This window comes from Lolium rigidum, chromosome 6 (assembly GCF_022539505.1).
Source record: "Lolium rigidum isolate FL_2022 chromosome 6, APGP_CSIRO_Lrig_0.1, whole genome shotgun sequence".
In the NCBI taxonomy this organism is placed as follows: domain Eukaryota; kingdom Viridiplantae; phylum Streptophyta; class Magnoliopsida; order Poales; family Poaceae; genus Lolium; species Lolium rigidum.
Genome location: NC_061513.1, coordinates 220123269 through 220135159, shown reverse-complemented (window position 1 = coordinate 220135159; position 11891 = coordinate 220123269). Strand labels below are relative to the sequence as shown.

Sequence of the window (11891 nt, the reverse complement as noted above, 5' to 3'; positions counted from 1 at the left end):
ACGGGGTGAGGCTGGTCTTATCCACCGGCCTAACCGAGTAGCAAGAGCAACATCCATCGACGTGCGTGACAAGGCCGATCCCTGCGATCGGCCCCAAAAAATAAAAAGTGAGGATCTCACCCCAAGCATGTCACGTAGTCGTAGTAGGGAAGCTCCCTCCCGTAGTGGAGCACAGATTAGTTGTAAACCTTCATTGAGCAATACAATCAACATGGAGGCCGATTCCAGCAATCGGCCAAAATTATCCCCGCCATACGTTCTGCCTGTGTTCAACATCGATCTAGCAGGTGACGGAAAGCTAGGGTATGGGTTTACATCAGCTGATGAGCTAGAAGAGATCGACATTGGTCCTGGGGATAAGCCACGACCAACATTTATCGACAAAAAGTTGGATCCGCATCTAAGGGGCACGATGATTGCTCTGTTGAAAGAATACCCAGATTGTTTTGCCTGGGACTACACAGAAATGCCCGGGTTAGACAGGAGCATCATTGAGCATCGGCTCCCTCTTAAGAAAGGATTTCGGCCGTTCCAGCAGCGAGCACGACAGATGAAGGCCGAAATTTTAGAAGAAGTCAAGAAAGAGATCGAGAAGATGTTGAGCGCCGGGTTCATCAGGCCATGCGGGTATGCTTGAGTGGATTTCTAACGTCGTACTCGTAGAGAAAAAGGACGGTCGATGGCGCGTCGCCATAGATTTTCGGGATCTCAATAGAGCCACTCCAAAGGATGAGTACCCAATGCCGGTAGCAGAGACGTTGATCAATGCAACTGCTGGTCATAAGGTTCTAAGTTTCATGGATGGCAATGCCGGCTACAACCAAATTTTCATGGCTCCAGAAGATATACACAAGACTGCATTCAGAGTACCAGGCTCGGTGGGCTTGTTTGAGTATGTAGTCATGACATTTGGGCTAAAAAATGCCGGCGCAACGTACCAAAGAGCCATGAATTACATCTTTCATGATCTGATCCGCAAATTGGTGGAGATTTACATTGATGACGTGGTGGTCAAGTCTGTTGCAGTGGAAGGACACTTGGAGGATTTGCGGCACGTCCTGGACCGAACTAGAAAGTTTGGACTAAGAATGAATCCAAAGAAGTGTGCTTTTGGTGTAACGGCCGGTCAGTTCTTGGGTTTCTTGGTTCATGAACGTGGAATTGAGATCGGCTCGAAAAGCCAAGAGGCGATGCGAATGATGAAGCCACCTACCACGAAGAAAGAACTCCGGTGTCTCATCGGCAAAATCAACTTCGTCGGGAGATTCATCTCCAATCTGTCGGGCGAATCGAGCCATTCATGGGCTTGGTGAAAATTAAATCTGATGAGGAGTTTCGCTGGGGGCAGAGCAACAGCAAGCATTTGACGAGATTAAGGAGTATCTAACGAAGCCACCTGTGTTGGTTCCGCCACAGCAAGATAGGTCATTCTACATTTACTTGTCAGTAGCTGACACCTCCATCGCCTCGGTGGTGGTGCATGTTTATGATGGTCTGGAGAGAGTGGTCTTCTACCTCAGCAGAAGGATGTTGGATGCAGAAACGAGGTACCCTGAGATCGAGAATTTGTGCCTCTGTTTGTTTTTCACCTGCACCAAGATTCAGCACATCTTGCTCGTCGCGAGAAATTATCGTCATATGCAAATCGGATGTCATCAAGCATATGTTGTCGGCTCCTGTGTTGAAAGGCCGACTCGGTAAATGGATGTTTGCATTATCGGAATTTGATATCCGGTATCAACCTGCGAAAGCGATCAAGGGACAGAGCGTTGGCCGATCTTATTGCTGAACGAATAAACAACGATATAGCAGACCGCGTACGTGCGTGCATGGTCCATGTTCTTCGATGGATCGGTCTGTGAGGATGGTTGCGGCATCGGCGTTCTACTCGTGTCGCCTCGGGGGGCAACATATTCTTTCTCCATCAGGCCGCCTACCCCTTGCACCAACAATGTCGCTGAGTATGAAGCAATATGCAAGGGAATGGAGTTGCTATTGGAAGCCGGGGCGGAAGCAGTGGAATTTTTGGAGACTCCAAATTGGTGATTTCCCAACTCACGGAGGAATACAAATGTGAGAGCGAGTCACTCTCCCCATTATGGATGCAATGCCGTGAGGCGATGGCACGATTCGGGTATATAAATTTCAATTGGATCCCAAGGTCGCGAGTATGCGAGGCGAACGATCTCGCACAGATGGCATCAGGATACAAAGACGTGGCAGAGGGAACCGATGTCCAGGTGCAGTTCATGGAACCAGATGACTGGAGAGCCGATATTTTCAATTACTTGAAAGATTCGGCTCGGGGGCACCTAAACGGATAAGATACAAGGCCATGAAGTACGTCCTGATTGGGGATGACATGTTCTATAGGACGTTGGAAGGGTTACTTCTCAAATGTTTGGGACCAGCCGAGTCCAATCGGCTCTTACACGAGGTACACGAAGGCGCCTGTGGAACTCACCAATCGGCTCATAAGATGAAGTGGCTGATCAGGCGGTCGGGATTTTATTGGCCCACCATGCTTGAGGATTGTTTTAAATACTATAAAGGGTGTCAAGCATGTCAGAAGTTTGGGAGTATTCAGATGGTACCCGCATCAGCGATGAATCCCATCATCAAGCCTTGGCCATTTCGAGGTTGGGGCATGGATATGATCGGCAAAATTAATCCTCCATCGAGCAAAGGACATGAGTGGGTTCTGGCCATTACAGATTATTTCACTAAATGGGTGGAGGTCGTCCCTATGAAGTCAGTGGCATCGAAAGATGTCATCAATTTTGTGAAGGAGCATCTCATTCATAGATTCGGGGTTCCCCAGACTATCACGACCGATGGATGTTCGGTTTTTATTTCTCGCGAGTTTAGAAAGTTCTGCGAGGACATGGGAATTAAGCTGATCCGATCGTCTCCATACTATGCTCAAGCGAATGGGCAGGCTGAAGCGTCCAACAAGAGCCTTATCAAGTTGATTAAGAGGAAAATCGACGAGCATCCTAGACGTTGGCACGAGGTATTATCAGAGGCTTTATGGGCTTATCGCATGTCGTGTCATGGAGCAATAAAAACCTCGCCATACCATCTGGTCTACGGACAAGAAGCTGTGTTACCCTGGGAAATCACGGCTGGGTCGAGACGGATTACGTTTCAGAATGATTTAACAACTGAAGAATATGCAGCCCTGATGAGTGACAGCATTGAGGATGTAACGGAACTCAGACTATGGTCGCTTGAGAAAATCAAGGAGAACAAAGCCAAGGTAGCTCGCGCATATAACAAAAAAGTGAGACCAAAGGAGTTCCACGTTGGTGATCTGGTATGGGAAGCTGTGTTGCCGTTGGGAACTAAGGATAAAGTGTATGGTAAATGGTCTCCAAATTGGCACGGGCCATACAGAGTCGACCAAGTGTTGAAGGACAATGCATACATGCTCGAGGAGCTGAGCGGCGAGAAGTTCCCAGTAGCCGTCAATGGCCAGCATCTCAAGAAGTATTTCCCAAGTATGTGGGATGATGGGCAGTAAAATATGGAGGCCGATGCACGAAATCAGCCAGTAAAAACAAAAAAAAATTAAAATTTCTTCCCAAGTATAGGGGTGATGGACAGTGGAATATGGGGGCCGGTGCATGAAATCGGCCGATAAAAAGAAAATATGTGTGCAAAGCAACAGGATGCTAGGTACAGCCGATGCACGGACATCGACTTGAGAACAAAACAGCCGATGCACAACCATCGACTTTAGAGGTACAAAATATTACGAGGCGTTTAACGGTGAAAGACCGATACTTTGCTATCGGTCCTTGGAGCGTTGACCTATTTTGACAATCGGAAGAGTTACTTTGACAATCGGAAGAATCGAATTGCACAATTGGAAAGTCAAAATTAGAAAAGTACTCTTCATTGATCGAAAGAGGGATTTTACAAGAAAGAGCCGATTGCTCTCAAAAGGGTGGTCTGCTCTCAAAAGAGCTGATTGCTACTACTAGCCCTGCTAGTTCCTAATCTATGGGTCGTCACTGCCCTCATCGTCGCCGTCGGCGCCGCTGTCGGTACTGTTGCCGGCAACATCTTCCTCGCCGCTGCTGAAGCCCTGGGCAGGAGCTTCGTCTTCATCTTCATCATCGTCGTCGGCGTCGGCATCTGACCCGGCGCGGAAGCGCTTCGCCGGCGGCTCGTCGGAGGAGGTGTCATCCTCCTCTTCTTCCTCCTCGTCGGATGAGGAGAAGCCGTCCCAGGAGAAGAGGTCGTCGTCACTCTCCTCCTCCAACCCCCCATCCACAAGGAATTGGAGGTTGTCCTCCCCGTCGGTCAGGGAGGCGTCGTCCTCTGACCCGTCGGTGAAGACCCAATCCCTCTCGTCCCACCATTCTGGGGCGAGGGCTTCGTACGCTGCCATCAGGTCGAATTCCGGCTCCGGTTCGCTGGAGGAGGAGGATTGGAAGGATAGGCCTGAGGAGGCAGAGGAGGTGGAGGAATCCATGGTGGAAGGAGGGCTTTCCAGCGCTACAAAGGAACAGAGGATGAGGAGGCAGAGGAGGTGGAGGAATCCATGGCTGCCCCTCAATATCTAGCTGCCCTTACACCTGCCCTTACACCTATCTTAGGTGTAAGGGCAGCATCTTGCTTAATCTTTGTTTAGTAGATCCGGTTTGTTATAGTCGTTCCTTGTTCTACAAGGATTAGTTTGACATCTGCATGGTTAGGCCTTACAAACGGGTTGAACGATCCGCTTAATCTTTGTTTAGTAGATCCGGTTTGTTATAGTCGTTCCTTGTTCTACAAGGATTAGTTTGACATCTGCATGGTTAGGCCTTACAAACGGGTTGAACGATCCGGTAGTGCGTAAGGTGTGGTTTATTAAGCCCTAAAGGGATTGTTCCGGGGATCAACTTCATGTTGGTTTTTAGGCCTCGTTAGGGCTGGTTTTCTGTCATCTTACGTATCTGCTAGGCTCAATCACGTGTAGGCTGTTTCGGTTATGCGGTGAAAACCCTAGACTGTCGTAGATTGGTTTAGCTTGATATTGATAAAGCAGGATCCCATGTCATCGTAAATCTAATATGGACCATGGGGCAATCGGCTCCTTGAGCCGATCCACATAACAACTTAAGAGCCGATCGGGGCTTGTATTTAATGTTTACGTGTTTGCCATGCAGGAAACTAAACGAAGCAATCCATCACCTTCCTGACCAGGTATAGGTCAGGTGGCACGCCCTCGCAACCGCCAGGACGTGCGCCAGAGGCATTGCGGGCCGTTGCCCGAGGGACCAGGATCCACCAGCAGTCCTGGGAGCCTCCCGGCTCTATGGTGTTGCCCGTCGCTGCTCGCTGGTGGGTTTTGGTAGGCAACAGACGGCCGGCCGGCCGGCAGCAGTGATGGCCGGAGGCAGCGGGAGCTCCAGATCAGGCTCCAAAACTACGAAAAAGGCTACAGAAAATTGATCCCGACAAGAACGGGAGAGGAGAAAGAGGGTGGAGCGGATCGAGCACGGAGTTGCAGCGTGCAAAGAGCTAAACCAGGAGCTCTGATACCATGTTGTGAATGAAGCAATTAGTATTCACAGTGGGCCAAAGACCAGTACATATACAAGGGTATAATATGCAGGAAAACCCCTCACACTATGAGAATATACAGTATAGGAGACTACAGGGAACTATACACCACTAACAGCTGCACCGTCTTAGTGTTGCCAGCACGTTGGTGGCACCAGCGACGGCAATGGAGTACTGGAGTAGGACCCATGGGCATCCGATCGGCATGCCGCGCCGTTTTTTTTTTCACTTTCTTTCCCTCCAAAGTCCAAACATTGTTGCTCTCCTCGAGCGTACATAGAAGATGCAACTGATCTCGGATCCGAATCTCCCTCGCCGTCGCCGATTCATAGTCTGCATCCCTATATTAGACACCCACGACGGCACGACCCCCAAGTCTTGAGCTGCCGACGATTGCACGCCGCCTCGCTTGCTTTCTGATCGGCGACAACCACCATGGATCAAACACGATCATCTCCCTTAAGTGCCTCCGCCGACCAAAAGTAAGGACATATATCTCTCGGTTATTCTTATTCCTTCCATCGGGAATACATGCGTTGCACGTCAATAGAAAAACGTAGTTAGGCAAAGTGTTCTATATTCAAATCGCCTTAAGCGATCTGGAGGCAAAGCTAGCGCTAATTAGTCCCCTTATTTCCAGCAGAGGTTCAAATTATACTTTTTTCGGCTATTGTTTGCACTGGTCTTTTCACAGAGGAAACAGTATATGTCCTAAATTTCTGACCATGAATATTGACTGATGAACAACATGTTCCGATCAGGGTCGAGGAGCATGCTGCTGAGGTTAGCAGCAGTGACAGCGAGAGCTCTACACCTGAAGTTCTGCCAGAATTCAAGGCGCTAGGGCTGACTGGCACGCCTCCTAAATTCCAGCTATCACCCTGTTGGTATGGCCGTAAGCCCATAACTATTTCTGATTAACCCAGTTAGGGTTTGTTGAAATTTGTGTTTAAAATAGCCCAGCAATAGCGTTTAGCGAGCCTGCCGCTACGGCTAGAGCCTTCAAAGGCTAAAATGGAAATAGCCGCTAATAGCGGCTATCTTTCCACTCAACAGGCCCAAAAAAAATTAATCCAAAATTTTCAGAATAGTCCAATTTATAAACACCACTATGTCATGAACATAACTATGTTTTAACTATCTGTGAACTATGTTTGGACAGAACTATATGTAAACTATGTTTTGGTTATATGCATCTCTTATGTGACTATATTACTATGATATGCGCATGTGAATTATTGATGTATATACTATATATGATTATATGATGATGAAATATTTAAAATAGTTCTCATTATTGAGCAAATCAGCTATATGAGCTTAGCCTGGCTATAGCTTTTTGTAGCTTCAAAAATCCCCGCGGCTATAAGCTATAACCCGCTATTTTAAACAGAGTTTGAAATGGATACTTGTTATTACCGATAGTATTCTTTCATATGTTCTGCACATCATTCATAGCTTAAGATAGTTCATACCAAAATAAATTGCTAGGTCGGTAATCATTAGTATAACCTCTTATTGTGTTGATATCTGTTTCTCTAGGTCAAATTATTGTGCTGATGATGCTAGCGGCAGCGAGAGTGACTGTGAAATTGTTGAGGAGAGCAAGCCCAAGAAAGAATCAGATTGTGATATGTATGTATTGTTTTGCTGTCTGATAAATCTTGAGTTGTATTCTGTTGTTTGTAACTTGTAAGTCTTAAATGCATTTAAATAATTCACGATGTCCGAAAGCTCTAAACTTTACGTGTTTATTATACATGGCTCAAATAACCAAAAATAGAAAGCATCAGCCCAGCATGCCAAAAATGTGGTGTATGCACCACCAAATGTATGCGACATGAATCATACTTTTGACACCCAAATATATGGGTTAAGTGTTTTCACTCTGTACCTAGTTAGATATAGAGCCCTAAAACACAAAATTATGCACCACCAGCAAGTGAGCGACCCGAGTGTTTCTTCATTTACAGTAATTGTGCTCTGTTTTAATTTGGAGGGTTAAATTCACTAGCTCAAAAATAGTTAGGCTTTGATTTATTTCTTGCTTTTAACCATACGGGCATGCTTTTCTTCAGAGAGGAGGAACGGCGAGAACTGGAGAAGTACTTTGAAGAGAATACATGCAGCACTTTCCGTGAAACGTGTCTTATGCTTCGTGATGTTGAGCGTGCTAGACTAGCTGCCAAGAAGGATAAAATGTCAGCTGCTCGGCGTGCCGATATTATTGCTCGAGCTCCCTTCTTCCTTGAGGAGCGGCTGAAACTTCAGGCAAGGGAACAAGCTTCAAGGGAGGAAGCGGCCATGCAGATTTTGCTACGTCGACAACCAAGGTGAATTTTATCTCCTGCAATACTTAATTATGTTACCAATCCTCTCTTTTACTGATAATTGGCGTTACATTAATCTTCTCTATGCATTTTCATTCCGTGTCGTTGAAAATTTAGCTTGAATGCATGATCATGCATAAGATGGAAAATTTTATTTCAGTAGGTTTGCATATATAGAACAAAAGAGTAAAACACATTGTGGGCATTCTCATGCCGATTCATTAGTTCCTAAACCGTGAAATTGCACATTCATGCCACTAAACTTGTTTGGAGGCTTAAACTACATGAAGCTGGGGCTAACCAGTGACCACTGACGTTGCCTGTTGACCAATGCCAGCATTACCTAACTATCCCCTCATTATACCCTATATAAAGGACAGCTGAATTCACGCCCTTTCCTTGATTTCGCCACTGTTTATGGCTTAATTTTCGTTCTCCCTGTCCATACATACCATGACACGTATCTCCTGTTTGTCGATCTCCTTCTCATGTGCTGGTAATCGCTTTTTTTTCTAAAGATTTTGGTGACCGGCTACCGGTATGTGCAGGTTTGGTGATCTATATGGTGGAGATCTCCGGTCTCCCATAATTTTTGGCCACGACTCGAGGAAATCTCGAACATTCGGTCAAAGCGGTAGTCGTAGGTGAATAAAGCGGTGGCCATTAATCTGCGCAACCATTTTGCCTTCGCTCCCTGTTTTTCTCTCTCATCCATTCTCTTCCTCCCATTACCGCCGGCCATATCCTCCTGCTAGGTCCGGCGACCCGTACCGCCATTCTGCCAACCGAGGCAGCTATCCGGTGCACGCCTTCCTCTCCCTCCCAAGGCGGCTGATAGCTTGGAGGAGAAGCTCAGCAGACCTGCTCTCTTCTCTTACACGACTTCTTCCCAAACTCCATCGCAAGCGGCAATACCGGCGTCCTGGCTCCGTCGCGACCGGAAGCGGCCGCGTCAGCGGGATGCGGTGCAGGATCGTGAAGGAAAAAGTCCGCTGGGTCGTTCTGCCTTCTCCTATCCCCTTCCTTATTTTGCGTCTAATCTTATCTTCTTTCTACAGCGATGGCGGCGGCTGCCGGCGGCAGATTCAAGGTCGCGGGGGAGGACACGCATCCGTCGAGGAAAAATAGGTCAGCAGGGGAGGAGAATAGCAGACGAACGTGACTAGGAATCGGAGTGGCTGCACGCCGGCGAGCAGCATAATGATGGACTATGGTTCGTTCTCCTGTTACTCCTATCCATCTCTCTCTCTCTCTCTCTCTCTCTCTCTCTCTCTCTCTCTCTCTCTCTCTCTAGCTTTTCAGCGCCCGTGGGTCCTGCTACATCATCTCTTCGGTTCTATACACTTCTTCTTCCCAGTATGAGGAGGGCGACCTGGAGCCTACCTTGCCTTGGATGTGGTCAGCTTTCAGATCAGCAAACACTCTAAGGTTCAAATGTTCTTTTGTTTTCTGATCCGGATACAACGGTACAGGTTTTGCTGCAAATTGACACTGTTTCTCCAATATATTTTCTTTATTTTTTCATAGTTTCTTCTATGAATTGCAGATCAGATCCTCCTTAGTTTATAGTTTACCCTTTCATGATTTCATCCCATTTCCCTCCTACCACTAGCTACAGAAGGCAGAAGTCAACCCTATAAGAGTATACTGAGCTATGACGAGAAAATGGTGCTGCAATTGTTGGGCTAGCTTACCTCATGAATTGCTTTGGAATTTGATTGAATTGTTGAACTTTGCCGGTGTGCTTTGGTTGGTTATTTTGCACCCTTTGATATAAATGCTGTTGCGACACAGACTTCGGATTCTACAATGAACGGTGATATGCTCTCAGTCCAACTAAGAAACTAATGCATTTCGTATCATAAATTCAGGTGTTGTGCAGATTTAAGAGTAGTTTGGCTACATGGGACAGTGGGTTCACATTGTTGTAATTATTTCAGTTTGAGTATGCAGTTCCACTCACAGGCAAGCAGCCAAGAATCCGACTATTGTTGTGTTGGACGCACTTGGTTGGTTCCTCTCCATCAGCGTCATCCGTTTTAGAGGTCAGATACTCATTTTTTAGATTGGAGAAAGGCAAGAACCCAAACACATGAAAGCATAGAACCAATATGTGGATAACTCATTTGTCTAAGATTAATGGATTTCTTAGAAATCGGTTGTTGGTTTCTTGCTTTTTCTCATCTAACAATAATTTTCAGGTCACTGATCACAACCTTTTAAGTTAGTCACTCTGATTTGACACTGCGGCGGCAGTGTTGTTGAGAGAGCCTTGCTATGTAGGGAGGCATTATTTACCGTGGACTAAAGATGGTTGGTGGGATAAAGGAAAACACAAGTGAGGCATTATCTATGGGGGCAGACATTCATCCTACATCATTGAGTTACTATGTAGGTCCCTCTATCTTGGACCAGTAAAGCGTCTATGCTCTTATTTCGTTAATATATGGGTTTATGTTTCTTTTGAAGATAAGATGGAATAGGTACCTACCGTCTAACAGAAAGTTGCCATTTGGGTCGATCCATGTTTTATGCAGATTTCAGAGCATGTATGCAGTGGAAGAAGAGCACATCCTTCACATCTGATTTTGGGTAGCTTGATCTATCAAGAGAATAAGAGAATGACAAGGTAATTGTCCGAAAGTTTTTTCCATCTTTTTTGTGATACCTAGAGTTTCTCCAATATGATCTAATTTTGGGCTGCCTTAAGATGTTCAGTTTTTCTTTTCTTTTCTTTTCTTTTGCCTACCATATGGTGTATGTTGTTGTTTATGGACCAGGAAACTGAAATAGTGAGTCTATAGATGCTGAATTCACATATATGCATGCGTTTTGTTTTGCCGATTTGTCTGTGTCTCAATGGTCTCATGCAAATTTCCGTTTTCTTATTCTCTAGGTAACAGAACAGAAAATGCCCTTCTACAGTGCCCCGATCAACCCAAGAGCGTTAAACCGTTCTGACAGTGCCCCGTCCAGTTAAGATGCATCTACAATAGAGTATAATCGCAGAACTATAAAATTTATTCTGAAAAGAATGTTGTACTAACACTTTCAGTTCTGATGTGCTTTGGTCTATTTGGTGTGGTTGAGAAACGAATTCAACTTTCAGAAAATAAGCTGGACAAGCATTGATATAATCTGGAACAAGGTGGTGGCAGATGCTAGAAGATGACCGAGCATTGATATAATCTGGAACAAGGTGGTGGCAGATGCTAGAAGATGACCGATGCTTTGCAATCATTCTCACACTTCAGTGCTCGACACGAACCTGAACCTGCTACTGGTAGCACAAACAATGGGCGAATTATTGTGAATTGTGCCTACATATGAACTATGCAAGTCTCATGAAGATGTTGGAGCGATCCCCTCTTATAGATTAACTTTTCAGCTGGTTTTTCTTAAATCTCATGTGTGTGTTTCGCTTGATGGGTGAGATTTAATATCATTTCTGTTTTTTCTTGATGGTTGACATTTAGATTTGTAACTGTATGTTGTGTGAAATCTATTCTGGTTACATATCAATGGAACCTGGGGCGACCTCTATTCTAGAAACACTGCTGGCGAAGACTTCAATTGCTGGTGTCATAACCATGCAAATACATGTAAGTTAAAAGAAACAGAGCATAAAAAGAGAGTACCTTTTGAATTGGTTTTTGATGTTGCATGTTTTGATCATCCACAGCTTATGGTTCTGTGACGACATCACATCTCAGCAATCACACTCTTAGTCTGGACTCGATTTGGCCTGCTGGTGCCTGCCGGCAGCTGCCTAAGTCCAGCTCCTCTTCCTGCAGCTCCAGTGCCACTTTTCTCTACTTTGGCCTCACAAGCAAGATGATGTCTTGCTATTGCTCTCAACGACGCTGCACCACATCTCCCCGCCAGCAGTGCCTGTGGCGACCGTCGCATGCGACGATGACCGGCACAGCGCGCTCTCCTTCGCCCTTGAGCACGTACCTACTTGGCCCTTGAGCTCTGCACATCAATAATGAGGCTGAGCTTTGGCAT

General features: G+C 46.0%; 1 long non-coding RNA gene across 1 annotated transcript; it reads left to right on the top strand.

Moving 5' to 3' along the window:
* Window positions 1-9750: 9750 nt before the first annotated feature.
* LOC124659194 lies at window positions 9751-10519 on the top strand. Its single transcript, XR_006989487.1, has 3 exons — window positions 9751-9928; window positions 10085-10274; window positions 10421-10519. It is a non-coding gene; the product is annotated as an uncharacterized LOC124659194 (long non-coding RNA).
* Window positions 10520-11891: the final 1372 nt, after the last annotated feature.